Source organism: Podarcis filfolensis (genome assembly GCF_964270895.1).
Source record: "Podarcis filfolensis genome assembly, chromosome: 2".
NCBI classification, from domain to species: Eukaryota; Metazoa; Chordata; class Lepidosauria; order Squamata; family Lacertidae; genus Podarcis; species Podarcis filfolensis.
In genome coordinates, this window is record NC_139605.1 from 7,672,240 (window position 1) to 7,698,618 (window position 26,379).

The following is a 26,379-nucleotide window of genomic DNA, read 5'->3' on the forward strand; positions in this document are numbered from 1 at the left end:
GAAATCTTCAAAAAAAGCACAGGATGAGATGGTGGAGCAGAACCTCCTGAGTCACGATGGACCAAGGAGGGAAAAGAGAAGCCACAGAAAACGGAAGACAGACAGACCCATCGTTCCTCAAAGCAGCTTCTTCACTGAGCAAGGAGAACAACCAGAAAACAGAGATGCTTTGAGAACATCCACAAAGGAGAAAACAATTCAAATGGCAGAATCTGGAGAAATAAGCAGTGGGAGCAGAAACAATGGAAACAGCCCCACATGCCCTACAGAGGCATCAAAGAACTCACATCAAAGAACTCACACAAAGAAGAAGCCCTACAAATGTTCTCGGTGTGGGAAATGTTTCGCACACAGCTCATACCTTACAGAACATAAGAGAACTCACACAGGGGAGAAACCTTTCAAATGTTCAGTCTGTAATAAATGTTTTGCTAAGAAGTCAAACCTTACTAGGCATCAGAGCATACACAAAGGGCAGAGACCCCATGAATGCTCAATATGTGGAAAGAGCTTCACCCGTAAATCAAACCTCAAGAGGCATCAAAAGCACCACACAAGGGAGACGCCCAACCAGGGTTCAAATCTCAGTCAGAGTTTAGATGATGAATCGAGACCTTATGTAGGTGAGAACACACAGCGGATTTAAACCATGTAACTTCAACTATGCTAAGAAGGTCGCATCCACACAATACTTTTAAAGCTTCCCCCCAAGGAATCCTGGGAACTTCAGTTCTTAAGGGAGCTGGCAATTGTAGGTCTATGAAGTACAAACTACTGTTTCCAGAATTCTTTTAACAAACCATAGAAAAGCTATAAATGTGCTTTGAAGGGGTGGTGCAAATGTGACCTCAGCCTCGGTTTCCATCTCTTGGGCATCGCAGGAGCCACCCAGAGGCCTGTCCCCACCTGAACCTCCCAATACACACACATAATACATGCTTTGGGCAGGTTCTTGAGTCTTTTAAGTGACTAAAACTCATTGCCTCAACTAGGTTGTTGTTTATTGTTTGTGTGGATTCCATGTGATTGTTGAAAAGTTTTTTTACATATAATAAAGTGCCTTCATTTTATTTTTATTTTTTTTCATAGATATTTATTAAGATTTTCAAGGTGTTACAAAATGTAAAAAGAAAAAAGAAAAATACAAAATAAAAATAGTTAAAAACAATTCCATCTTTCCTTTACTTATCTTTCATTTGCTTGTTTCCCGGACTTCCTCACCCCTCCCTTTTTTGTATTCCAATTCAATTTGTTAATTCAGCAAATCCTTTCCCACTTTATTTATCCTAATCTTTCATTGCATTACCTTAATCTATTTTCATCATTATCTTATAAAAAACCTTAAAATTCAAAACTTAAATCTTATTTTTACTAACTTCTCATAACTTCTTACCTAATCCTTTAAACATTTTTACTAAAGCCAAGCAATTTCATTTCAAACATCCTTCTAACATTCATCAATTATATAAAACAATCCTAATAACAAAATAAAAGAAATAAAACAATCCAATCTTCATGCAGCGTCCCTTCCTCCTGGTCCCGGGTTTTGTCAGTCCATTTTATCCCATTGAACTAGCACATTAACCGGGTAACCTTATATCCGAGGCCCTTAAGTCTCTTCCATGTCCCTTCTACGGTTTTTCTTCATATTCTCCTTTCACCCGTGTGAACTCCAACTTAATAATGTTTTTGTCCCTTTTCAACAAATCAGCCCCTTTTCCACAGTCCAGGCTGAGCTCCATGTAGTATTTAAAAGCATGTTTCAAAATCCCTCCAAAATTGAGAGCCCCCATACCTCCAAACCTCTCACGGCCCATTGCCAGACATGGAAAGTCCAAACATCCCTGCTCAGGGGGGTCAATCCAACCCCCCATTTCCAAACCAGTCCAAACTTTATCTTTCCAAGTCTGGTTTTTTCGAAGATCAATTGTCAAGTCCAAAGGCTCATGGTCCAAAGCTGCAGGGCCGCAGCTTCCTCCATCTCTGGCTCCCAAGATTCAGCAGCGTCCTCTTCTTTCGTCTGTTCTGTCAGGGCACACTCCTGGTTTAATTCCTGGGTGGGCTCCATACCTTTTCCCACTGCCTGTTCAAAATTTCCCACTGCCTGTTTAAGATTTCCAATCAAGTCAGTCATCAAATTCGTCCTCTCGTGTAACTGTTCCAGTAGGGCATTTGTTTTGTAAAAAGCACACAACAGCACTTCTGAATACATTGTCCTTCAAGGTCACTAGTCAATTCCCACGATTATAATCTGTAGCGGCTGGAAACTCCCTGGAATTAGTTACAATTTCACAGTCTCCCTCTAGGGGGAAAACTTCTATTGCAGATCCAACCACAAAGTTTCTTTTTTTTTTTTTTTTTTGAGATACTTTGTCAATATTTGTTCCTTTAAAATGCGAAAGGAAACAGTGGAATCACTATGTTTCTCTTCTTTTAGCTATCTGTCAAAAGACTTCTGTCTCTGGTCAATGAGCTTCAAACGTCAGTCCTGACAACCCGCTCCAGGGTCAGGACGGTGGAAAGTTACTTTACTTTAAACTTACTTCTGCAGGTTTAAACAGTCCAAAGAAAAGCTCCCCCTTCTCCTCCTGCTGCTGAAGGGGGGGTTCAACTATTTTAGATGATGAAATCCAATCCTTTAATGGTAATTTTCTAAGCTCTAGTGTACTTTGTCTTTGCTTTGTTCAGTCTACAAAGAAACGGAAGGCTGACTTCCTGTTTAGACCTTCCCGTTTCAGTACCAAATTGAAGTAAATTTTAAAGACCGATTCCTTTCTGTTCGCATTTCCTTATTTAGAGTCCAATTGTTCAAAGTTTAAATACTCACGGGTGATTATTTTGAAAGTCAAATTGTCCCAGAAAGAAGGCAGCGCTCTCCGGCAACGGCTATGCGGCTTCACTCCACGGAAAGAGCAGTTGACTCACAGCACCGCGCCACTTCCCCCTCATCGCTTCAGAGCCCGTTAATGGGTTCCTTTGCGGGTTGGGGGGCGCTAAGGGTGCCCGCCGAGTCCCGTGGTCACAGGCTTCATCCGCCTGTGATTTTTTAAAGGGTCCCTGCTTCGCCGTAGCGGAAAGGACCCGTTTCGCGCGGAGCCAGTCACTCCAGTTCAGAGGGAGTCCGCCATTGCCGATTTTACAACAATTTTTAAGATAAAATTTAAATTTCTTCCAATCTTCTTCCACCGTCTCTTTCCCTTGGTCACGGATTCTGCCCGTCATCTCTGCCAGTGCCATGTAGTCAATCACCTTCGTCTGCCACTCTTCCAGCGTGGGTAGTTCTTGTGTCTTCCAATACTTTGCTAGTAGAACTCTTGCTGCTGTTGTAGCATACATAAAAAACGTCCTATCTTTCTTTGACACCAATTGGCCTACCATGCCCAGGAGAAAAGCCTCTGGTTTCTTATGAAAGGTACACTTAAGCACCTTCTTAATTTCATTATAAATCATTTCCCAGAAGGCCTTAATCCTTGGGCACGTCCACTAAAGGTGATAGAAAGTACCTTCAGTTTCATTACATTTCCAACATTTATTATTGGGCAAATGGTAGATTTTTGCTAGCTTGACTGGGGTCATGTACCACCTATAAATCATTTTCATAATATTCTCTTTTAGAGCATTACATGCCGTAAACTTCATTCCAGTGGTCCATAACTGTTCCCAGTCAGCAAACATAATATCATGTCCAATGTCCTGTGCCCATTTAATCATAGCTGATTTAACCGTTTCATCCTGTGTGTTCCATTTCAACAGCAGGTTGTACATTCTTGACAAATTCTTAGTATTGGGTTCTAACAATTCTGTTTCTAACTTTGACTTTTCCACCTGGAAGCCGATTTTCCTGTCCTGTTTAAATACTTAATTTATCTGGTAATAATGAAGCCAATCTCTTACTTTAGACTTCAGTTTCTCATAACTCTGTAATTTCACATTTCCACCTTCTTGTTCTATAATTTCCCAATATTTTGGCCATTTAGATTCCATATTAAGTTTTTTGACTTCCTTAGCCTCTATTGGTGACAACTACCTAGGGGTTTTATTTTCCAACAAATCTTTATAACGAATCCAAACATTGTATAATGCTTTCCTAACAATATGGTTTTTGAAACCTTTGTGAGTTTTTACCTTGTCATACCATATATATGCATGCCAACCAAACCTATTATTGAACCCTTCTAAGTCCAAAATGTCTGTGTTCTCAAGAAGTAGCCAGTCTTTCAGCCAGCAAAAAGCTGCTGCTTCATAGTACAGTTTTAAGTCCGGCAGGGCAAACCCCCCTCTTTCTTTTGCATCAGTTAATATCTTAAATTTTATTCTGGGCTTTTTGCCCTGCCAGACAAATCTAGATATATCTTTCTGCCACTTCTTGAAACAGTCCATTCTGTCCACAATCTGCAATGTTTGAAACAAAAACAGCATTCTTGGCAAAACATTCATCTTAATAACAGCAATTCGGCCTAACAAGGAAAGTCTCAGATTTGACCATATTTCTAAATCTTTCTTAATTTCTGTCCAACATTTTTCATAATTATCTTTAAATAAGTTCACATTCTTAGTTGTTAAATTAACCCCCAGATATTTCACTTTGTTTGCTACCATTAATCCAGTTTCACTCTGAAACTTCTCCCTTTCAGCAACTGTTAGATTTTTTCCCAGTACCCTTGTTTTTTGTTTATTTAGCTTAAAACCTGCTACTCGACCAAAAACTTGTATTATCTCCAAAACTCTTTTAGTACTAGTGTCTGGCTCTTGCAAAGTTAGTACTAAATCATCTGCGAACGCTCTCAACTTATCTTGTTTAGCTCCGACCTGAATCCCTTTAACCAGCTGGTCCCCTCTAATCATATTTAGTAACACCTCCAGAACAGATATGAAAAGTAATGGGGATATTGGGCACCCCTGTCGTGTCCCTTTTTCAATAGCAATTTCCTCAGTAACCACATTATTTACAATTAGTTTTGCTTTTTGTTCAGAATAGATTGCACCTATACCATTCTCAAAACCCTGGCCTACCCCCATTCCTTTGAGATTCTTTTTCATAAAACTCCAAGAGATATTGTCAAAGGCTTTCTCAGCGTCCACAAATATTAATACTGCCTTCGTATTAATATTGTTTTCGAGCAACTCCATAATGTCTATTATATTTCTCACATTGTCAGATAAGTGTCTTCCCAGGAGAAAGCCAGCCTGGTCTTTATGAATCTCACCCACCAAAACCCTCTTCAATCTTTTTGCCAAAATGTCTGCAAAAATTTTGTAATCCACATTGAGCAATGATATAGGGCGGTAGTTCTTAATCTGGTTCTTTTCAGTCTCAGATTTTGGTATAAGTGTAATATATGCTTCTTTCCACGATTCAGGTGCCTTCTTCCCCTCTAATATTTCATTGCAGACTTCCTTAAACGGTTGAATCAACCAATCCTTCAAAACTTTGTAGTATCTGGAAGTCAAACCATCTGGTCCTGGAGATTTTCCCAATTTCATATTTTGAATGGCTCCCTCTATTTCTTGCTCAGTTATTTTCTGGTTTAAGATCACTTTACTTTGATCAGATATTTTTTGTAGTCCATATTTTTCAAGAAATTCTTCTATCTCTTTTTCATCCGCCGGCCCTTTTGCATAAAGTTTTCTGAAATAACTCTGAAAACAGTTTCTAATCTCATTTGGCCTAAAAATGTTCTTTCCTTCAACCTCTAAGCTTGTAACCATATTCAGCTTTTGTCTTTTCTTCAATTGCCATGCCAGAAGTTTCCCACATTTGTCTGCCGATTCAAATGTCTTTTGTCTCATTTGCTTTATTTTCCATTCTATCTCCTGGTTCATCAGTTCCATATACTGTCTCTGGTAAACTTAATTTCTCTTAAAATTTATTGAGACTTTGGCTTTGATCTCAGTTTTTTTTCACCTTCTTTTATTCTTTCCAAAATCTTATCTTTCTTTTCATTCTGTCTCTTCTTTTTTAAAGTGTTCTGCTGTATCAAAAATCCTCGCATAACGGCTTTACTTGCGTCCCAAATTGTTCTTTTCTCCACCTCTGTTTTCAGATTTATCTCAAAATAGTCTTTCACAGTTTTCTGGGCCTTTTTGTACACCTCTTCATCTCTAAATAGGGAGTCATTCATCCTCCATCTGAAGGAACCAGCTGTTGTTATGTTCATTTCCATCTTTACAGCATTATGGTCGGAGCAAGTCTTTGGGCAGATTTCCACTTTTTTTATCTTAGGTGCCATCCCACTAGTTACCCAAATTTGGTCGATTCTGGTCCAGGTCATTTTTGCTTCTGAGAAGAAAGTTCCCTCTCTCTCCAGAGGGTTTCTTGTTCTCCAGATGTCAATCAAATCCATATTATCTGTCATTTCAAAAAAAGTCTTAGGTAGTCTCCCATCCTTAGAAACCACCTGTCTTAGTGCTTTGTCCATATTTGTAGAGACCACTCCATTCATATCTCCCATCATAATTACATTGTAATCCAAATAGTCCATTAATGTCCCATGTAATTTCTTAAAGAACTCTGACTTCCCTTCATTCGGAGCATAAATCCCAATTATCAATAATTTTTCTCCTTGGACTTGTATTTCAATTGCCAAATATCTTCCTTGTTCATCTTTAAACATCAACTTAGGGGCCAATTTTTCCTTAGCATAAATCACCACTCCTCTTTTTTTCACTTTGTCTGATGAGATAAATTCCTGTCCCAGTCTTTTATTAACAAGTAATTTTCTATGTATTCTAGTCACGTGGGTTTCTTGTAAACAAATCAAGTCCAATTGTTCCTTTTTAAAAATATGAAAAACCTCACGTCTTTTTCTGGGGAGGTTCAATCCATTACAATTCCAACTTAAAAATTGTAGAGCCATCTTGTTGTTTACTTAGTTGCTCCTCCAACTGCCCCCAACAGTTGTTCTTCCTTTGTCGGAGTTTTAAGTCCAAATGTCAAGTTCGAAATGTCCGCTAAGTCCTTTGCCTCAGTAGTCAGGTCCACCACTTCCTTCACGAGGTCCTCTTCGTTTCTTTCCAGAAATTGTTCTTTGTCTTGCACTGTTTTTATTTTAGTTTTTTCCCTTTGTAATTAAAAGACAAGCCTTGTGGGAACTCCCATCTATATATTATATTGTTCTTCTTCAGCAAAGTGGTCAGGTCCTTGTAGTAAGTTCTCGCTTCCAAGATGTATTTAGGAATATCCTTGTAAATCTGCACAAAGGAATTTTCAATCTCAAGAGATCTTTGATATTGTAAACTTAATATTTTGTCTCTCTCCTCCTTAGATCTCAAAGTTATCAGGCAGTCCCTTGGATTCTTTCTGTTTTGTCTTCTGCCCAGTCTGAAGGCCGTAACTATCTTGAATTCCTCCTCTTTCAAATTTACTTGCCAAAATTCCGAAAATTCTTTTGTGAGGAACTCTGCCAAATTGTCCTGTTCACTTTCTGGGACTGATCTCAATCTCAGATTCCTCTCCTTTCTCTGAAGTTCCAATAAAGACAGGGCCACCTCATGCTCCTCCAGTTTTTTACAAACTGGTGCTAACTTTACTTGTGTGGATTCTGCAATGGTTTTTGCCTCTTCAGCAGTCTTACGAATTGCAACATTTTCTTCAATTAGTTTATTTATAGTCTCTGTATTGGATGCAACACTTTTGGTATTTAAATCTAGCTTCTCTGATAACTCTGTCAACTGTTTAGAATTTTCTGTACCTTGCTTGGTCAGAGCTTCTAAGGACTCATTAATTTTTATTAATGCTTGTGTCACTGGATCCATCCCTTTTTCCTGCCCATCTACACCTGCAAGGGCTAAGCCTGATATAGAACCTCTTTTCCTTTGTGCAATTTTTGTTTTAGCTCTTGTTTTTATCTCATCTTCTTGGCCACTCATGTCCCAAGGTCGTTCCCACAGGAATTATTTCCAGATGGAAAGCTCCACTGACTTGCTCTTTACACACTTGTCTTTATGGCTATTTTCCCACAACCCTCTAGAGGGAGCAGCTCACAGTTCAAAGTACAGAAAAACAAAAAGAAAAATGGCTACAAATCTTCCAGTAAGTTTCCACTAAAAAGGCTGTCAGTTTGTATCTTCAACCAAACTCCTAACAATAGCAAATAAAGTTCCAACTTTGTATCAAGCACACAATACACCAACTTTGTATCTAATTTCAAATGACAGTTTCCAGTCCCGGTGACTTACTCTTCTTTTAAAGCAGTCCTTTCCCAAGGGTTTAAAACGGCAGAGAAATCTTTTTCCTTTCACCTCTTTCAGACAGGTAGTACAAGTTCAAATTCTTCCCCCCCCCCCGCTCCTGCTGCTAAGGGGGGAGGTTCAAGTTCAATGCCTGGGTTAAATAGTAATAGAATTATCTTCCGTCAAATTGCAGCTTGTATATCGTTGCTTTAGCTGTCATGCAGTCCGGGAAAGGCAGACTTCCTTATTTTAACTCTTTCCCGTTTTCGGCCAAATTTTTTAAATTTCTTGCTTTAAATCCCAAAAACTTTCCAATCCTACTCACAGGTAATTTGTAAATCCAAATGCCAGGAAGGAATCGGCGCTCTCCATCTATGGCGACGCGGCTTCACTCCACGGGCTGGGTAGCGACTCTCAGCACCGCGCTCTCACCCGATGCCGCTCCGGAGCCTTTAAAAAGGCTCCTTCACAGTAACGGGGGGGCGCTTAGGGTGCCCACCGAGTCTCCTTGCTCACAGGCTTCTGCGCCTGTGATTTTAGGGGTCCCCGCTTCGCCGTAGCGGTCAGACCCGAACTCGCAGAGTAGTCTCCCTGAGCGGAGCTCAGCAGGAGACCGCCATTAAACGCTGGCGCCGACCGGAAGTCGGGAGGAAGGGAAGTTTGAAAGGCTTCAGAGGCTTCCCTGTTGCAAATGTAAAATTGGCACAGTAGCTGCTTCTGCTTTTTAGATTTGTTTTGAGACTACCAATCCTGAATAATAAAGTTGTATAAATATTACAGTTTGTACTCTTCTGTTTTCTCTGGCTCCTCACAACAAAAATGGATGCAGCTTTCCAATTTAGGTTGCAGTTTCCAGCACACTTAGCACACATTCACAACATAATAATTATAAATAATAATAATAATAATAATAATAATAATAATAATAATAATTTATTCTTTATACCCCACCCATATTGCTGGGTTTCCCATGCAGTGAAAGCAATGTGATACTGCTTTAAACAATCATGAATTCCCCCAAGGAATTCTGGGAGCTGAAGGCTGTTAAGAGTGCCGAGATGGGTTAGGGGAGACCTGCTATTCTCCTCACAGAGCTACAGTTTCCAGCATTACTGGGGGAGAGAAACTGATGGTTAAACCAATTTGCCCTAGATGCTCAAAGAACCCTAAAAGATTGGTGAATTGCAGAAGCCAAACTGGATTTTATTCAGCAAGACTCGGTCCTCTGTATATATGAAGACTTTAACAACCATAAATCATTGGCCGCACTTGTAACTGAAACTGTGACAGACAGAATGAGAAAGCTTCCCCATAGTTATATTTCCCTTTGAGAAATAGCTTAACCTGTTGAAATTCTGCCTGCTACACAGCTCTTAAAGGCACAAGGATCAGAATAAGTACACTCAAAGGAAGGGAGAAGCAGCTTTTGAGGCCTCGGGGGATTCCTATTGCCTGGTATCTAAACCACTCACAAATCACTCACAGCTCTGCATTCACTCATTGCCTGAAAGGCTGGTGCCTAAAAATAAGGAAGGAAGGAAGGCACAAGGAGAACGTCCCTGGGAAGAGCGTTCCAGGAGTGAGGAGACAACTCAGGAAAGGCCTGTTCTCAGGTTCCCTAAATGGGACTGCTGTCAATAGCCCCCATTTTTGCAACCCCCTCTTAAACCCCAATTGATTAAGCAAGGACCAGAGTGTGGCCGGCCACATGCCTCGGGCAGTGACATGTGGGGACAGACCCATGGTCATCATGACATCCACAGTGCTGATGGTTGGAAAATGCCCTGGGGGTGCCTGCAAGCCCCCCGAACTCTGAGCGTCCTCCGGTACGCGCAGCTCTGGAAAAGGTATCTCCCTTGCATGGCGAGTTCCCGTCTCCCACCAGTGGTAAAGAATGACACAAGACACCATAATTATGATTAATGGGCTAAAATTGGCCACAACTTTATTGGTTACAGGTAAGAGCGGTATTGGCTTAGGCACTGGTCCTATCTGTCTATCCGGCTTCAGCCTGATGGCTTGAAGACCGGCAAGGGTTAACACCAGCAGGGGGTGTGCCATCTGGGCATAACCCGGTCTCCCTCACATCCTCTACCCTGAACCACTGTGATGGGGGACTCTGCTATTCTTCCCAGCTCCTCTCCTTCCAGACACATCTCCACTCCCTCAATAATAACGGAGAACAACCAAACACACACAAAGGTAAAACAGTTAAAACCATTGGAGCAGCAGTCCTGTCTTCAGCTGCCTGAGCCCAAATAACCCTCCCAAAACCTAGACATTTCCTTTAAAAAGAAAAAGTCTGCCCAAGTGGGCATGTTGCGCCCCCAAAAAGGACATGTCCAGGTTTTCCCAGACATATGGCAACCCTACAGTGTATAAAATTCATTGCTACAAAAGGTTTGATGCACAATAGTACCATCATGTTCAGGACCCCTCAACTTCTGAACACCAGATTCTGGGTCTTCTATGTCCAGTAACTGGTCTTCCTAGAGCTATCCGATTGGCCACTGTAGAAAATAGAATGCTGGACTAGCTTATGGTCAAGCTAACATTACCAGGGTCAAAAAAATTTTTAAGAAAACCACAAAAGTTGATGTTATTATATTGACAGTATGTGAAACCAGGCCACAATTGAAACAAAAACAAAAAACAAGAAAGCTACAACTCAAAGCGCAGGAGGGGAAAAGAGGGCATTTCTGTCTCTCTCTCTCTGCTGTTTAATTTCTATTTTCAGATCACACTTCCGCCCTGCCACAGTTTGTTTTTCTGTGAACTCCAATTCCCAGCAGCCATTGCACTTCCCACATAAACGATCAACACCTGGATCCATTTATCCATTTAACCAAGTGGGTTAGTGAAGGGGCTTGAGATGAAGAAGGAAAGTCTGTGAATTCACCAATGTCTACCAGAAGGGGTGAGCTGGAGCCTACCAAGAACTGAAGATAAGACATGCTGGGATTGGGTAGAAAATTCTGAACTGGGGGTCCCTGTTTCCCCCCTCTTTCATCCTCTTTGTGGCATTTGAAATGCAGACTTGATCTCACAAGGGGCTCCTGCTCTGGGCCTCGAGTGTAGACCTCCCTTAGTCCTAAGGGGACCTGGGTGAGTCAAAGGATGACAGCCCTTTGGAAGAATGAGAAAGTGAAAACAAGGGATTTCTTATTGTGCAGGAGGAGGAATGTGGGTAGCAAAGAAGGGTGCAAGAGAGAGATTTCTTCCCCTGGGAGGTTAAGATGGGGTGGGGCTTGAGAAGGGCGTCTCTTGCCTTCGTGTTTTGCATTAATGAAATATTTCCCTAAGGGGGGGCTTGTTTTTTGTGAATTCATTTTCAATTAAAAACCTTCCAATTGGTGACAAATCAAATCTTGCCAAATCATAATACAAACAGTACAGCCAATTATACAGTGCAACTTTAAAAAATTTCAGAAGGGGACCTCCTATGTTCTGGATCTTGAGAGAAAATGTCTTTTATTTTCTGCTTTCTTCTCTCTTGTTGTTTTCCAATTTCATATTTCCGATCTTAACCATCCTTATCTCACAATCACTGGTGTATGACTCTCAATCTTGTTTAACAAAGTCCATATATCTGTTAACATGCAAGAGGCAAATTTTATTCCATGTTGTTCTCTTTCAGTTGCTTTTAAAACACAGTCCTCTTAAAACACAGTCCTTCCAATGGCCCCTTAAAACACAGTCCTTCCAATGGCCCCTTCTTTCGCTCCACTGCTTTTAGCTCCAAAGACTCTGGGCTCTCTTCCAAGACTCCTTCAACTGATAAAATTTATGGCGCGGCTATCTTTCTGATCTCTTAACGAGCCAATGTTTCAGTAAAAAACAATGCCATGGAGCATACTATACAATCAGTATTTATGTAGAGACTGTTTTCAGTTCCTCTAAAATCCAAGCCAGCTTTCCACAGGCCTTAGGAAAGCCAGCAGAAATCCAGTAGTCACCGTCACTTTCTGCTTATTCCATATATGAGAATAATCCATTCAGAGAAATCGAATTTTGTGTGAAATACCCCCCTTTTTTAGTCCATCAAATATCTCGAGCGCACACACACACCCCACCATAGGGGAGGCTGTTTATTTTTCTTCCTGTGCAACAGCAGTCTCCATTTTTTCCCCATCAGCCTGAGCCGCTTTCATATCTGATCTTGTTTTGCCAGTTCTAATTGGGGCTCTCTCCCGGGGACTGGGCAGCCATGTATCCAACTAATTTTTACACGTCCTCCTGCAATTCCTTTAGATATTTGATTATTTATTGGCGCGGTTCGCCATATCATGAAATAGCAAATATAAAGAATGTACAAAAATGGCTGCCGCTCACCTCATAAATCAAAGCACAAAGATGAGAGTCCTTTTCAAGTCCAAAACTTGGCATCCAGTGATTGGTTAGTTTAGCAGATCTTTTCCATATCTTTCTTTCCAGAACACGCCTGTTTTTTGGCCGAATTCAATAATTTTTAAAAACAGGGATCTCCTGGCTCATGCCGGCTGGCTCTGGAGAGTTCCCAGTTCACGCAGGGCACACCCAGCGGCCCTACCCCCGCATTCTGAAGCGAGTGGCAGATAACGGACGATCTGTGGGTCATGGCCTGTCCCCCCTTACGCTGGGGTGTCAGCAGAGATAATTACTGCCATATCAACCCTTATAACCTGCACAGTTGAGGTCCGATGTTATAAGGAAAGCAGCCATTTTCCAGGGCCAGGAAACTAGAATTCCAAGAGGGTGGCTTGTTTAAGGCAGAGGCTGGCATTCCTCTGGAGGAATGAGAAAGTGACAACAAGGTGCTCCCCAGTTTGATGGGAGGAGGAATATGGTCAGCAAGAAAGAGTGCAAGAGAGGGAATTCTTCCCATGGATGGGTAAACTGGGGTGGGGTCTTGGCTTTTGCATTAATTAAATATTTCACTAAGGGGAAGTGTCCATGTAGGAGCATGATTGCTTAAGGGACAGTTCTTGGGGAGCTGCAACTCAGAGTCGATATCAGAAGGGAAAAGAGGGACAGGGTGTGTATAAGGGCTTCTGCAGATGGAGGATGCTACATTTAAGGAGCAAAAATGCTGCATTTCATAGAACAAAGATCAACAAGGTCTTAGAGGGAAAGAATGCAGTTCATTGGGAGAGTACCTGCTTTGCTTTGCAGATAGTTGCAGATTCAATCCAGTCCATGCAGACAGTCCTAAACTAAGTGGCCAACATTCCTATTCTCTTATGTAGGATCATGAAGGAAATATTATATTGTGAGCTATTTTCATAAAACAATAACATGCGGAATATCAGAAATCTAGGGTACATATGCAGCACTCAAAGTACCCTACCAAGAACTCAAGATAAGACGTGCTGAGATTGGGCAGAAAATTCTGAACTGGGGTCCCTGTTTCCCCCCTCTTTCTTCTCCTTTGTGGCATTTGAAATGCAGACTTGATCTCACACCTCTGCAAGGGGCTGCTTCTCTGGGCCTCAGTTGCCAAAGGGAGAGTCCTTGTGGAGCTGCAACCCAGAGTCAATAACAGAAGGGGAAAGAGGGACAGGATGTGTTTTGGGGCTTCTGCAGGTGAGGGATGCTACATTTCAGGAGCAAATATCAACAGAGTCTTAGGCGGAAGGAATGAAGGTCAGCGATAGGCGGGGATCATGAAGGAAAGGTTGGCGTGTTCGTGTGTTGATCATGTGCAATATCCAGACTATATTCCAAATAGCTTTACTTTCAGAAACGTAACTGAGAAGATCATATATCTACAATCTCACGTTTATTCACTTTGTCCCTTTTAGGAAGCACAGATTTCTCCCTATTAACAATTAAGGATCTTCCTTTGTCTGTTTCACTTCAGACTTCAGATCACACGGACACAACACTCCCCTCGGCAGCATCCCTAAGGGGACCTGGGTGAGTCAAAGGATAAAAGCCCTTTGGAAGAATGAGAAAGTGAAAACAAGGGATTTCTCATTGTGCAGGAGGAGAAATGTGGGTAGCAAGGAAGGGTGCAAGAGAGAGATTTCTTCCCCTGGGAGGTTAAGATGGGGTGGGGTCCGGAAGGCATCCTCTTGCCATTTGTGTTTTGTGTTATTCACATTTTTCACTAAGAAAGGGGAGCTTGCTTAAGACAGAGCTGCAGCCTGGAGTCCACAACAAAAAGGAAAAGAGGGATAGGATGTGTATTAGGGCTTCTGCAGGTGGAGGTTGCAACACTTCCTGGAGCAAAGATTAAAAGAGTCTTAGGGGGAAGGAACGCAGCTCAATGGTAGAGTGCCTGCCTTGCATTGCAGAAGGTGGCAAGTTCAGTCCCCAGTATCTCCATGTAGGGCTTGGGAGAGGCTTCCCATATGAAACCCTGGGAGCTGCTGCCCGTCAGTGTAGACAGTACTGAGCTAAGTGGCCAAAGTTACTATTCTCTTGTGTACATGAGGATCATGAAGGAAAAGATTCATTTCTGAGCTGTTTTCCTAAACCAGTGAGTGTCCAGTGTGCATACGGGGATACTCCTGTGCTTCTAATTCTCTGTATTTCCTGTTTCTCAAGATGCTTTGTTTCTAACAATCTACTTTCCTAAACAGGCAAAGGGAAAGCGGCAGCCAGTAGACGAAACAGAAGACGCCTGTGCCTACGAAGAAGGTGTCAAGGAGCCCAGTTGGACCACAGCCAGGATGATGATGTTTGATAATTGCAAGGAGCCAGACCTGTGCATTGTCTATGGGGAACCCATCAGGCAAAAGCCCATCATCCATAAGAGAACGGAGGGTCAGAAGAAAGCCCACCCAGCCCACCCAGTCGAGGAGGAGGAGGAGCATGTACCCCTTTTTCCTGGAGGAAGTTGCAGGGCCTCCTGGGAAATCACAGTACAGACAATTCCTGGTGCTGCTAAGGAGCAGGATGTGTGCATTGTAGGTGAGGAAAACATCTGGCAGTACTCCAACACCTGCAAGAGAAAGGTATGTTTGCAGGAAACCCACTCAGTAGAGGGTCCAGTTGATAGCAAAGGAGACTCCAGTGTCCCAAGTAAAACTCCAGCCCAGACTGTTGTTGATGCCACAGCCAGGATCATGATGTTTGATACTTCTAGGGAGCCAGACCTGTGCATTGTCTACGGGGAACCCATCAGGCCAAAGCCCATCGTCCATAAGAGAACTGAGGGTCAGCAGGAAGCCCACCCAGTCGAGGTGGAAGAGGATGTACCCCTTCTTCGTGGAGGAAGTTGCAGATCCCCCTGGGAAATCATGGTGCTGACAGTTCCTGGCGCTGCTAAGGAGCAGGACGTGTGCATTGTGGGTGAGGAAAACATCTGCCAGAACCCCAACATCTGTGAGAGAAAAGCGTGTTTGCAGAAAACCCTCTCAGTGGAGAGGCCCATTCACAGCAAACTAGACTCCAGGGTCCCCAGTGAACCTCCAGCCCAGACTGTTGTTGATGCTGCTAAGGGACAAGACATCCGTATTGTGTATGATCAAGGTGTCCTACAAAAGCCCACTGTCCATATCAGAATTGGGTTTCCTGAGGAAACACAACCAGGGGAGGATGTAGTTAAGCCTGTTGCTGGCGGAGAAGATTGGAAAGGCCCCAATGAATCTACTTTCCAAGCCGTTCTTAATGCCACCAAGGAACAAGACTCCTGCATTGGGTACGAGGAAATGGTTAGTCAGAAGGCCGTTTTTCAAGGAAGAGCCCCCTGTGAAGCCACAGCTCAGAGAGGTATGGATACTGGTAAGTAATGGGACTCCCGGGTAATGCATATTGGGGAGGGAAGTCCCAGGCAGAATTCCTTCTGAGCTCCAGGCCTTGACTGTCATAGAACCCACTCTATGTAGGTACTCTTTGCTGTGGAAACAATACTGCTCTTGAGTTGTGTGTGTGTGTGTGTGTGTGTGTGTGTGTGGCTTGTGCAGAAATTTTAAAAAAGAAATTATATACAGTGGTACCACAGGTTAAGTACTTAATTTGTTCCAGAGGTCCATTCATAATCTGAAACTGTTCTTAACCTGAAGCTTTAGCTAATGGGGCCTGCTGCTGCCGCTGCACCGCCGCACAGCAATTTCTGTTCTCATCCTGAAGCAAAGTTCTTAACCCGAGGTACTATTTCTGGGTTAGCGGAGTCTGTAATCTGAAGCGTATGCAACTCAAGGTACCACTGTATACATCTCTGATAGCAATTTAACTTTGAGCTCCAACAATTCGGTTTGAAATCTAGATTTTTTATTTTCGAAATCTAAATTTCTTTTATCTCCATTAAATATATCATTTACTTGATGATATTGCAACCAACCTGTCAGGGAACTGCCATCGGAAGAACAGGAGGTGAAAGGGCTCACAGAGGTTGGGAGAGACTTATCAGCTGAGGAGGGAACCAGCAGGGGGAGAGAAGGAGCTCCAAGGGAAAGTGAGTCGGAGGGATGGCTCAGAGACACTAACAGCGAAAACAGTGGGGAGGTTTCAGGACCTCCTATAGGGACACCCACTCCTCGCTGGAAACTGTCGCACCGAGAGTCCAGAAGGCGCGTTTCCGTTAAGGAGTTTTTATGCTGGAAGAAATTCCGTAAATGCCCACTGTCGGATTCTACCAGCGACTGACGGAGCCATGCTTAAGGAGCTCCGTTACAGACAGAGGTTTGTGGACTTAACCAAACTCTGAGGGACTAGGAATTTCACGCACAAGCAGCTCATCATCCCATCACAGCAATCCGACAGTCCCTGAAAGCAGCTTGTGCAGAGAGGCATCATGAGCAACCCAGCCGGAACCGGAGAAGCGGGAGGAGCTGGAGCGGGTCCAAGCCTGGAAGAAAGGTACCGGGTGTTGGAGGTCCAGCTAGCGCTGCAAACGGCGAGGCTCGAGGAGAGGAGGGCGCAGGATGCAGAAAAGGCAAAAGGCTCCCCACTGGCAAGAAAGATGCCAGGATTGGTGCAGAAGTTTGGGGGGGATCCCAGGAACTATCAAGCCTTTAGGACAGAGATGCAGTATGCTCTCAATCTGCAGTTTGACGACTTTCCCGACGAGGAATCGCGAGTGGCGTTTGTGGTTGGCCATCTCGAAGGGGGGGCGAGAGACTGGGTTAGACCCCTGATGGCAGGGAATAATGACGTCCTGAAGGACACGAGGAAGTTTTTTCGCGCCATGGACCTGATGTTTTCCAGCGACATTGAGCAGGGAGTGGTGCGCAGACAGTTGATGGCTTGTAAACAGGGGAGCCGATCTGTCCGTGAGTACTGGACTGAGTTTACCATGTTGATACATAAATTGGGGTGGGATCTATCGGCGGAACCCATTCAAATGCTTTTCGAAGAGGGGCTTTCTTCGGCGGTGAAAGACGAACTTTCCCGGGCGCCCAGGGCGGAGTCTATGGACCAGCTGACCAAATCAGCGCTGACCATTGGAGCACGCCAGGAGGCGAGAGCCTTGGAGAAGCGGGAAGGGAAAGGGGAGCGTTGGAGGGATTTCCGCATTCCAGAGATTCCGGAGCCAACTTTCCCGCCAGGAGAGCCGATGGAAATTGGAACAGCACGCGCGCACACAGTTTCAAATCCCAGTGAAGGGCGGAAGAAGGAGGGGAAGAGCGCCAAGAAATGTTATCTCTGCCAGCAGCCAGGTCACTTTGCCAGAGTCTGCCCACAAAGAAAGGAATGGCAAGGGATGGCGGGAGCTGTTGGGGGAAAGGAGGAGGAAGTCCAGGAGCAAGTAAAAGCCAACGCCTGGCTGACACCGTCAGGGCACAGCAGCCAGGCCAAGGAGCAGTAAAAGTGCCCACGCCGGAACCTCCAAGACCAGCCCTAGTGATAGAGGTGTTGCTAGAGCTGCCAAACGGACACCCACTAAAGATAAAGGCGCTATTGGACTCAGGCAGCTCCTGTAATTTTATGAGTAAGGAGTTTGCAGCTGAACACCAGATACAGACAATCCCTTTAAGTAACCCCTTGCAGGTGATCACGATCGATGGGAGGGAGCTGTTGGGAGGAGAAGTTAGCCTACAGACCGTCCCAATGGTAATGAGGGTGGCCAGGCACACCGAAAGAATAGCGTTCAATGTGGCCACCTTGGGAGGGGCTCCCATTATTTTGGGAATGAGCTGGCTAGCGTTGCATGATCCGCTAGTGGGCTGGCATCAGAGAGTGGTCTCCTTTGGGTCAGCACATTGCCTAGAACACTGCAAAGAGGGGAAGGCTCCGGAAGGGGCAAAAGCCTTTCTAGCAGGGACGGAAGTAACGGACAAAGGGAAGGTGCCCAAACAATACGCTGACCTGAGCAATGTCTTCAGCGAAAGGGAAGCCGACAAACTACCACCGCATAGAGCCTTTGACTGCCAAATCAATCTAGTCCCTGGGGCCCAGCTCCCAGTGGGCAAGCTGTACGCCATGTCAGACAGGGAAATGCAGGAGTTAAGGGAGTTTATTGATAAAAACCTGAAGGGAGGTTTCATCAGAGAGTCCAGAGCGGTGGGGGGCAGCCCAGTGTTTTTTGTGGACAAAAAAAACATGGATAAACCGAGACTTGTAGTGGACTACCGGGCCCTAAATGCAGTGTCGGAACCAGTGGCTTTCCCCATGCCCAGAATTGATGACATTTTGACAAGGGTGAGGAAGGGAAAGATTTTTACTAAACTGGACCTGAGGGGGGCATACAACCTGATACGGATAAGGAAGGGGGATGAATGGAAAACCACCATGTTCACCCCTTTGGGCGCTTTTGAATATCTCGTTATGCCCTTTGGATTACAAGCAGGCTCAGCATGTTTTCATTCGTTCATGAACCACGTCCTGGGACCTCTGCTCTACAAGAATTGCGTGGCCTTCCTAGATGACGTGTTAGTATATTCAGAGAATGAGGAGCAGCATGTAAAGGACGTCAGGGAAGTGTTGAGCCAACTGCAAGCAAACCAGCTGTGGGTGAAATTGGAGAAGTGTCAGTTTCACACCAAGGAGGTGGAATTCCTGGGGTACCGCTTGTCAGACAAGGGATTAGCCATGGATCCAGGCAAGGTCCAGGCGGTGCTGGAATGGAAGACACCGAAAACGAAAAGGGATGTGCAAAGATTCTTAGGGTTTGGGAACTTTTATTGTAAGTTCATCAAGAACTTTGCCCACTTAACGGCTCCCATTACGGACTGTCTCAGCAGCAAGAAGAAATTTGTTTGGACGGCGGAGGCGGAGCAAGCATTTGAAGAATTGAAAAAGGCATTAGCTTCGGAAGAACAGCTCCTGCATGTGGATTTACAAAAACCAATGAGAGTGGAAACTGATGCATCAGACCGGGCGGTGGGGGCGGTGCTTCTTCAGCCGGGGAAGAGTAAGTCGGAGTGGAGACCGTGTGCCTTCTTCTTGCGTAAGCTAAACAAATCCGAGAGGAACTACACGGTATATGACCGAGAACTACTCGCCATTCACGAAGCGTTCCGGAGATGGAGACACTTACTAATTGGTGCACAACATAAGGTGCAAGTGTGCACGGACCACAAGAATTTAGAGTATTGGAGAACGGCACGAGTGCTCAACCAACGACAAGTGAGATGGGCCCAGGAGTTCTCCAAATTTCATTTTGAAATTTGCTATGTGCCAGGTCCAGAAAACGTCAGGGCGGACGCTCTCTCACGCAAACCTGAATATTTGGAGGGGGAGGGAGCACCCGAAGAGAGACATATCATCCCAGAGGACCGCTGGGTGTGTGGGGCAGCATTGGTGGGGCAAAGGGAACTGGTAGAGGGAACGGAGAATGATGAATACGCCCAGAATAAGCTCAGGTGTCTAAGGAGAGAGGGAGAAAACCCCGGAGGTTTTGAAGAAAGAAACGGGGCATTGTATTACAAAGGGGCACTATATATACCCGAAGGGGAATTGAGAGGGAGAGTACTCAAACAGCTGCACGACAGCCCCACAGCGGGGCATTTTGGGCAACACAAGACCATGTGGTTGGTTACCAGGGAATTTTGGTGGCCCAAGGTGAGGGAAGATGTACGGGAGTATGTAAGAGGGTGTGACCAATGCCAGCGAGCCAAAGGAGAAAGGCGGGCACCGGCGGGGTTATTAGAACCGTTACCCACACCAGAACGACCATGGGAGGCGGTATTGATAGATTTTATGACTGATCTGCCGAAATCCAAGGGGAAAACCGCCATCCTGGTCGTAGTAGACCTGTTAACTAAGATGTGCCACTTTGTAGCTTGCTCACATGCAGTCACGGCGGAAGAGACAGCGAAATTGTTTGTAGAACATATTTTTAGGCTGCATGGCACCCCCTTGAGGGTGGTCTCAGACAGAGGCAAACAATTCACGTCCAGGTTCTGGAGGAAGCTCATGAGCTTACTGCACGTAGAGGTCAATTTTTCGACTGCCAAGCACCCTGAAACCAACGGGCAGGCGGAAAGAGCAAACGGTATCCTCCAACAATACCTGAGGTGTTATGTCAATGACAGAGAGAACGATTGGGTAGAAAAGTTGGCGTTGGCGGAATTTGCCTACAATAATGCGGAGAATGTGTCCACCGGGATGAGCCCCTTTTCGGCTAATTATGGGTGCCACCCCAGGGCGTTTCCAGGGGGAGGAGGGGAGAGATGGAGCGTCCCGGCCGCCGAACATTTTGTAGAAGAAATGGAAGCGATCCATCGTCAACTCCAATTCAACTTAGAAAGGGCCAAAGAAGAATATAAGAGGCAGGCAGACAAGAACAGAAGAGAAGGTGAAACCATAAGGGTGGGGGATCAGGTGTGGCTGTCAACCCAAGGGTTGCCGTTCAAGGGGGGTTGCAAGAAATTGAGACCCAAAAGATTGGGACCATTTGAGGTCATTCAGCAGGTCAACCCAGTGGCTTTCAGACTCCGGTTACCGAACCACATGAAACTGCACCCAGTATTCCACAGGTCATTACTATCACCGTATAGGGGGGGAAGTGAGGGGGTTTCCACACGGGGACCAGTCTTAGAAGAGAGGGAAAGCAGCAACCATGTGGCGGAAATCATCGACTCCAGGTGGAAGGGTAATCAGGTGGAGTATTTGGTAGCGTGGGAAGGGGAACCGGAGTCAGAAAACACCTGGGTGACGGCAGAGGAGGTCAATGACGAGATCTTGATCGAAATGTTCCATCAAAGGTTCCCCAGGAAACCTCAGTCAGTAGCGAGGTTCCGGAGGGAGTACTTTGGCACCACCGATGAGGAGGAGGAACTGGAAGGATTCACAGAATCGGAGTTGGAAGAAGGAATAGACTCCGATGAGGAGGAGTACTTAGAAACCAGAAACAGCAACCGGTGGAGGGAAATGTTCAAGACTTCGGAAGATGAGGGAGGTTCTTTCAGGGATTTTGCTCCCTCGCCGCCCGCAGAGGAGGGGAGGGGAGGGGGTGAAGGGGGCCCTGGAGGGGAGGTGGATGTCAGGGAACTGCCATCGGAAGAACAGGAGGTGAAAGGGCTCACAGAGGTTGGGAGAGACTTATCAGCTGAGGAGGGAACCAGCAGGGGGAGAGAAGGAGCTCCAAGGGAAAGTGAGTCGCAGGGATGGCTCAGAGACACTAACAGCGAAAACAGTGGGGAGGTTTCAGGACCTCCTATAGGGACACCCACTCCTCGCCGGAAACTGTCGCGCCGAGAGTCCAGAAGGCGCGTTTCCGTTAAGGAGTTTTTATGCTGGAAGAAATTCCGTAAACGCCCACTGTCGGATTCTACCAGCGACTGACGGAGCCATGCTTAAGGAGCTCCGTTACAGACAGAGGTTTGTGGACTTAGCCAAACTCTGAGGAACTAGGAATTTCACGCACAAGCAGCTCATCATCCCATCACACAACCCGTAAGTACTTCTTCTATTTGATTATATGATGGAAGTTTTAATCCTTTATCGGTTTCCATCCATATCTCACCATAGGTGGCCCACCTTCCCTCAATATTTAATTTTTTAACAGTCAATGCCCCTACTGGAGATAGCCACCATGGTGTTTTTCGTTCTAACAGATTTTTTTATTTGTCCCAAACTTCATAAATTGACTTTCTTATCACATGATTTAGAAACCCTTTATAAACTTTACTTTGTCATCCCAAAGATAAGAATGCCACCCAAATCTGTTATCATGACCTTCCAAGTCTAGTAAATCCGTATTTTCCAATGTTATCCACTCTTTCAACCAACACAGGCAGGATGCCTCGTAACAGAGTTTCAAATCTGGCATTGAGAATCCACCTCTTTCTTTTTTTATCTATTAAAAGTTTAGATTTTATCCTTGGTTTTTTCCCTTGCCAGATGAACCTCGGTAGTACTTTTTGTCATTCCATAAATTGCCCTGGTCCTTTAATTACCAGAATCATTTGGAATAAAAACAGGATCTTGAGTTTTATATATATGTAAGGCTGCTGGGAGAGCGTTCCTCCCCCCCCCCCCAATCTCTGAGCGTCCTCCGGAGAGCATAGCTCTGGAAAGGCATTCCCTTCTTCTCCAGGGCGCTCCAGCGACATAAACCAACTTGATTTATGCACGCTAATCTTCTGGCAATGCACAGCAAGAAGAATGAACCATCCGTAGATCTAAACTATGTATTTATTTACACTATATTACACAGACACAGAATCATGACGCTCTCTCTCATTCAGCTCCAAAAGAGAACAGGCAAAAGTGAAAGTACATCACATAATACATATAGATAGGATTATATCCGGTTCTCATGCTTCCTTTCCGACAGACCGTGTGATTTCCACTAATCACAAAATGCAGCCTCGGAAGAGTGAAATTGCTAACAAAGGCTTGTGCAGAAATTTCTCAATTTAACTATGTACTTTTTGATGTTTCATTTGTTGCTCATAGTATTTTGCTGTATTTTCTACTCTTAAGAACTAGAAAAGTTTCTGTCAGGTGATGGTGTGGTTGCTCGAGAGCAAACAGGCAAGACTCCAACCTGTCTTTTCCAGGCTTTATTATCTGTACAATCTATTTTACAGTGCAGAGCGTCACAAGTCCATGTCTGCTCAGTCACTAGCAGAATCTGGGAGTGGGCGGTCCTTATACCTTACCCAGCATAACAGTCGTGTGACCTCCATCCTTCTCCTCTCTCTGTGTGTGCAAACCTACTGCGCAACGTGGGCGCTGGCAAAGGGGTACTTGCCTCCCCTCCCCTTTGCTCAGGCTCGGTGTTGAGGCTCTCCCTAGCATCTTCTGATCCCTGCGCCCTGCGCCCCTTCCCCACTGGAGGCAGGGCTTCCCTCCTCGCAGAGGAAGAACTGCTTCGCGAGATCTTCGGAGGCTCCTTGTAACACAACTGCTCTTCCACCACTCACCTCTTAGCTGATGGCAGTTCCCTGACAGTTTCAATGCATCAAGAATCAGAAATCTTGCTCTAACCAGGATGAACAACATAGCTATGCTCCCTAAAGCCAATCTAAGCTTGCAACTGGAGACTGATGAAACTTTGGCTCTGTCATAGAACCCACTCTATTTAGGTTCTGCTTGCTGGGGAAACAGCAGGACTCTTTGCTGGGGAAACTGTACTGTTCTTGGGTTGTACACAGTGTGTGTGTGTGTGTGTGTGTGTGTGTGTATACACACCGTATTTTTCGCTCTATAAGACGTACCAGACCATAAGACGCACATAGTTTTTGGAAGAGGAAAACAAGGGGGGGGGGATCTGAATCCCAGAAGCCAGGACAGCAAGCGGGATCGCAGCGCTTTTCCTCCTCGGTGAAAAGCCCCCAAGAGCTGCACACACGCTCCACACGGCTCTTTAAGGGGAGCACTGAGCAGAGCCTCCCACCTGCATTCGCTCCATAAGACACACACACACTTCCCCTTACTTTTTTGGGGGGGGTGCGTCTTATAGAGCGAAAAATACGGTAAGCCTTGTAGACAAATTTTTCAATTTAGCTGGGTACTTTTTGATTTTTTGTTATTTCTTCACTACTACTTTCCCTATGTTCGTAGTCTGCTACTTTGGCTGTATTGTCTGCTCTTGAGCACTAGAAAAGTTTCAAAGCACCAAGAATTAGAAATCTTGATCTAACCTCATGATAGACAAAAAATATAGCTATGCTTCCTAAAGGCAATGTAAGCTTCCACCTGCAGACTGAGAAAATATTTGCTCTAAAGATTAGGAACTTGCTGGTGAATCTGACGCAATGGCAAAACCAGACTCAGGATATTGAGCAGAGTGGAAAGAAAGGTCACCCATGATGGCAACTCATTGCCCGCTTTGGCAGCAATGCCCCCAAAAGTGTAACAAAATGCGAAATATATTAGATTGAATCACTCTGTTTCCATCTCTCTATGACATCCATGTTTTCCTCCTCTCTTTATCCAGCAGGTGTTGTGCAATGGAGAGAGAACAGAAGGAAATCTTCAAAAAAAGCACAGGATGAGATGGTGGAGCAGAACCTCCTGAGTCACGATGGACCAAGGAGGGAAAAGAGAAGCCACAGAAAACGGAAGACAGACAAACCCATCGTTCCTCAAAGCAGCTTCTTCACTGAGCAAGGAGAACAACCAGAAAACAGAGATGCTTTGAGAACATCCACAAAGGAGAAAACAATTCAAATGGCAGAATGTGGAGAAATAAGCAGTGGGAGCAGAAACAATGGAAACAGCCCCACATGCCCTACAGAGGCATCAAAGAACTCACATCAAAGAACTCACACAAAGAAGAAGCCCTACAAATGTTCTCGGTGTGGGAAATGTTTCGCACACAGCTCATACCTTACAGAACATAAGAGAACTCACACAGGGGAGAAACCTTTCAAATGTTCAGTCTGTAATAAATGTTTTGCTAAGAAGTCAAACCTTACTAGGCATCAGAGCATTCACAAAGGGCAGAGACCCCATGAATGCTCAATATGTGGAAAGAGCTTCACCCGTAAATCAAACCTCAAGAGGCATCAAAAGCACCACACAAGGGAGACGCCCAACCAGGGTTCAAATCTCAGTCAGAGTTTAGATGATGAATCGAGACCTTATGTAGGTGAGAACACACAGCGGATTTAAACCATGTAACTTCAACTATGCTAAGAAGGTCGCATCCACACAATACTTTTAAAGCTTCCCCCCAAGGAATCCTGGGAACTTCAGTTCTTAAGGGAGCTGGCAATTGTAGGTCTATGAAGTACAAACTACTGTTTCCAGAATTCTTTTAACAAACCATAGAAAAAGCTATAAATGTGCTTTAAAGGGGTGGTGCAAATGTGACCTCAGCCTCGGTGTCCATCTTTTGGGCGTCGCAGGAGCCACCCAGAGGCCTGTCCCCACCTGAACCTCCCAATACACACACATAATACATGCTTTGGGCAGGTTCTTGAGTCTTTTAAGTGACTAAAACTCATTGCCTCAACTGGGTTGTTGTTTATTGTTTGTGTGGATTCCATATGATAATTGAAAAGTTTTTTTACATATGATAAAGTGCCTTCATTTTAATAAGTTACGCTATGAAAATTGCTCTTGGGAAAATCTAGAGAAAACTCAGCTCTTTCCTTGGCCAGAGGGACTTCCGGGTTGGCGCCATCGCCGAATGGCGGACTCCCTCCGAGCTCCGGAGGGAGCCGGCTCGGCAGGGGCTGGGTTTTACCGCACCGGCGATGCGGGGACCCTTAGAAACCACGGCCACGGGGGCCGTGGACTTGGAGACTCGGCTAGCACCGCTAGCGCCCTCCCGACTCGTGAAGGAGCCTTTTTAAAGGCTACGGATCGGGTGCCGGGGAGAAGCGTGGTGCTTTGAGTCCTCTGCCATCCCTGCCGAGCGAAGCCGCATGCCATCCGGCGGAGAGCGCTGACTTCTTCCATTGAGAATTTGGACTTTTAACAACAACCCGTGAGTAAATTGGAAATCGGGTTTAAAAGAAGAAAAATTTTTTGGATTTGAGACGAGCGGGGGGGGATCTAAAAAGGAAGTCAGTCCCCCTCCCTATTGTAGACATTTTAAAACAAGGATTGGGAAGCCAAGGCCCAAAAAGAACGGTATCTTTGCTAAAATCAAGAATTCCATGATGGGAAAGTACAAGAATTGTGCTGGAGGAAGAATTGAAGGAGAAGGAAAATGCACCCCCCTCCCTGGGAACCGGGGCGATTGAGGAGTGAGCCTGGTGAAAAGAGCCGGTGATTTTGACAGCTGTCAAAGTAGCTGTCAAAGTCGGAATCTTAAAGAGGATTTTATTACAAGGACCTTGCTGGTCAAATTTGTTACAACTTGATATAATTTGTTAAGACTTGAATACAAAATGGCGAAAATACGGAGAACAATCGGATTTTTGGAAACAAAGTTACAAC

General features: G+C 44.8%; 1 protein-coding gene across 1 annotated transcript in view; it reads right to left on the bottom strand.

Moving 5' to 3' along the window:
* Positions 1 to 1,180: 1,180 nt before the first annotated feature.
* Positions 1,181 to 26,379, bottom strand: part of LOC310756746 (uncharacterized protein) — a 1,375,527-nt gene continuing 1,350,328 nt past the window's right edge. Inside the window, exon 7 of the transcript XR_014544973.1 lies at positions 1,181 to 1,312. The gene's annotated coding sequence lies outside the window, so the exon portion shown is untranslated. The remainder of the gene's footprint in view (positions 1,313 to 26,379) is intronic.